Raw genomic sequence first — 3,813 nt, 5'->3', positions numbered from 1 at the left:
CACAGCGTTTCTTCTGGAGGAGAAGGCACCTCCTGTCTTTTTACTGTTAAAGAGTCAAAACACCACCATGAGCACCGCGCTCGGCCTTTATTAAGGTGAACCTCACCGTGGGACGGGCTCTCTGAAACTGTTTAAAAACCAGGCTACCTTAAGACAATAACCTAGATCTGCCTACCTGGCCACCAGATCTCATTAATAAATCTCAGAAGCACCCACAGAGGAGGAGGGGCACATTTTTGTCACTCGACTCATCCAGTTCTGCCCAGCGCTTCCTTATTTAAAAGTGTGATGTAATTTCCTCCTTTCAATCTGGTTTTAGAACCTGATTTCTGTTTATTCAGGGCGATAAATGGTCTTTTCAGCTGCATTTAACAATTACCTACATAACTACTCCCAGACCAGAGGAGACTGGAGGTAACGACATTTAGAGGCAAAATGTGTAAAAAGAAACTGATTTAGGAACACGCAAGCCCGTGATTTAAAATCTCCCCCAAATCAGCCGGCACCTGCATGCGGATCTGCCTTTTGAAAATCTCCTCGTGCCTGAAGCGCTAGCAGCCAAGCCATTCGAACACCGAACGTTCAGTGGAACTCTTCAGTAGAACGGTAATTTTTTAATTTTTTGTTAATCCTCCCCCAAGGATATTTTTCCCATTGATTTTAGAGAGAGTGGTGTGGAAGGGAGGGGAGGGGAGAGAGAAACATTGATGTGAGAGAGACACATCGATTGGACCGAACCTGCAACCCAGGCGCGTGCCATGACTGGGATTGAACGGGACCCTTCTATGTGGGGCTGACACCACGCTCTAACCACTGAGCTGGCCAGGCCGAGAACTGTGATTTTGATCAACATGAGGAAACTCCCCCGTGGGATACTCCCTACACCTGCAGTGTTTATGACAGTTGTTTACTAAAAGCAAAAGGCTTCAGAGGCTCCGGTTTGGGGGAGGGGAGGAGGGGCAGGCAGGTTAGGAAAAGCTCCCCGCTGACCCCTGCTCCTGGGAAAAGCCTAAGCAGCCTTCACAGTAACGCAAAGTGGTCTAAAATGGTTTCCATCCTGTCAGTAAAATGCAATGGAAATACTCGTGCACAAATTCAAGCTGAACTGTGGGTTTCTGTAAAGGTGGAAGTGTGGTTGGGGGCGGGCGCACAGACGTCTGTCCTCGGCGGGCCTGGCACACATGGGCCTGTTGGTAAAGGATAAAGACGGAGGCAACAAGGAAAATAATTTCTCTCCAGGCTGTCAGAATCAAAGCTAAGTAAAAAGAAAAGAGCTCAGTGACCTAGTTTCTTGAGTAATTCGGAATATTTTCTTGCTAAGTATTAGGAAATGGCAGGCTCACAGAAAACCTACTCGCTCCCCTACTCAAGTCATCGCTGCCTGACCCCGTCCTGCAGCGCCAGCGCACAGCCACCATCTTCTGTCCTCGGTCCCTCCCTAGGGCAGCCCGGGCAGCAGCACCCAGGAGGGTGGGAAGTATTATTCCCTTTACAACACGCGTGAGCGATTTCTAAGGAGGAGATGTGAAGTCTATCCGAATTTTAGTGACAAGCATGTGGTCTGATGACGGGAAGCAAATCTTGAAAACTTCAAATTTACTTAATGAGCCTTTAAAAAGCCACCCCCGGGTAAGTCTAGGCTGTTACTGTGAACACTAAACCGGTAAGAATCCCACGCCGGACCCTAACCGACAGGCAGTGTTCCGAGCGCTTTGTTTATCCAGGGGTCGGCAGACTCATCAGTCAGCAGAGCCAATGTCAACAGGACAACGACTGAAATTTCTTTAGAGAGCCACATTTTTAAACTGAAACTATACAGGTAGGTACATTGTTATTAACTTAATTAGGGTGCTCCTAAGGCTTAGGAAGAGCCACACTCAAGGGGCCAAAGAGCTGCATGTGGCTCGGGAGCAGCAGTTTGCCGACCACGGTTTATACTAACTTATTTAATCCTTCAACAACGGCAGGAGATGGGTTACTGTTACTACCCTCAGTCAGATGAGGATCTGGAGGCGGAGGTCAGGGACTTACTTGGTCAAGGTCACATCCCGAGAGTGGTGCGAGCCTGATGCCAAAGCCTCCCCCTACCCCCCACCTCGTCAACCCCTCGGGCAACGCAGGGTGCGCTCTGACCACTACAGACTTTTCTCGGGTAACCCTAAGCCCATGCAAGGCCCTGCTCCACTTCCTCTCCCTGGGATTCTCCTGCCTAGTTACTCCCTAGAAAGGGTGGGTTAGCCCTGGAATGTGGCGCAGTGGTTAGAGCGCTGGCCTGCACCCCAAAGGGTCCTGACTTTGTTCCGGTCAAGGGCACAGACACACCGAGGTTGCAGGTTCGATCCCGGCCGGGTGGTGTGTGGGAAGCTACCAATCGATGCACACGAATGTTCTCTCTCTCCCTCCCACTCTCTTTCTAAAAAAAATTATCAATGGGAAAAACATCCTCAGGTGAGGATGAACAAAAACAAAAGCATTAAAAAGGGTGGGTTACGGTACTGCTTCTATACTCTGACTCCTGCCAACGACTCTTGAAGCTTTCCATCTGTAATGGTGCGCCTCCCCCCATCACACGTCCATTTCAACGCCGCATTGGACGCAACGCGGGTCTTAACCACGAAGAGCGGCCAGTTCCCACACCACCCAACACGCTCCTTAACACATGCTCACACTTGGGTCCCAGGGACGCATCCCAGGCAGCAGATCTCCTATTGGAAAGCACTTTCTAACCATGATCTCACTCGGTCCCCACAGCGTCCGGCAGCAGAGGCAGGGATTAGTCTCCATCCACAGACAGGAAACGAGCGACACCTTCCTGCTGCCCGTCCGCCGGAGCCGGCCTGTCCCGTTCACTCGCCCTGCCTCTCCCTTCACCTGGGTCCGCTGGGTCCTCCTCTAACATCCGTGCTTACAAACGGGGAAACGGAGGCAAGGAAACACTCATGACCTGAGTGTTAGGCAGCTGCAGAGCTAAAACAGGACCCCACTCCGTGCTGCTCACAAGTCCTCAGAGGCCGGGATTAAGTCCTTTCACAAATAGTTATCAAACGCTAATTCTGGACTAGACACCATGCTCGGCGATGAAGAATCAAACCGGGAGGGGAGACAACAGTAAAAGCAGCCGCGTCACATTGTGGCACCTCCGAGGACGCAGGCACAGCAAGAGGCCGAGGCCGGAGAACCATTCGCACAGGTGGTTCCAGAAGCCTCTCTCAGGTGATGTAAAAAACATGCTCACCTGAGGACATGAGGAAGGAAGGGGCGGGGAGACTGACTGAGAGAGAAACACTGATTTGAGAGAGAAACACCGACCGGTTGCCTTCTATACACTCCTGCCTGGGGATGGAACCTGCAACCCGGGGATATGCTCCGACTGGACCGGAACCGCCATGTTTCCGTGCACGTGATGACACTCAACCAACGGAGCCCCTCCTGCCAGGACTCGCAGGCGACTTTAAAATATATGTTTATATTTTCATTGATTTCAGAGAGGAAGGGAGAGGGAGAAATAGAAACAACTATGATGAGAAACTTCGCTCGGCTGCCTCCTGCACGCCCCTTACTGGGGAGCCTGCGACCCGGGCACGTGGCCTGACGGGGAATCGAACCGTGACCTCCTGGTACATAGGTCGATGCTCAACCACTGAGCCACGCCGGCCGGGATCAGGTGGCTTTTATGTAGAATCCAAAGGGTGGGAAGGAGGCCGTCACGCGAAGAGTCAGAAGAGCACCCACGCAGGGAGCAGTGTCTTCCAGACAATCCCACTGGTCCAGCTTCCTGTTCAGGGGTCTTTGCTAAGAGCTGCTGCACACTGT

At 51.7% G+C, this 3,813-nt stretch overlaps 1 long non-coding RNA gene across 1 annotated transcript in view; it reads right to left on the bottom strand.

The window, feature by feature from the left end:
• Nucleotides 1–3,813, bottom strand: part of LOC107183583 — a 27,544-nt gene that overhangs the window by 1,426 nt on the left and 22,305 nt on the right. The gene's annotated exons all lie outside the window — the stretch shown is intronic.

This window comes from Myotis davidii, unplaced genomic scaffold (genome assembly GCF_000327345.1).
Source record: "Myotis davidii unplaced genomic scaffold, ASM32734v1 scaffold299, whole genome shotgun sequence".
Classification (NCBI taxonomy): domain Eukaryota; kingdom Metazoa; phylum Chordata; class Mammalia; order Chiroptera; family Vespertilionidae; genus Myotis; species Myotis davidii.
The sequence above is the reverse complement of the archived record's forward strand: the minus strand, read 5'-3'. Positions and strand labels throughout refer to the sequence as shown.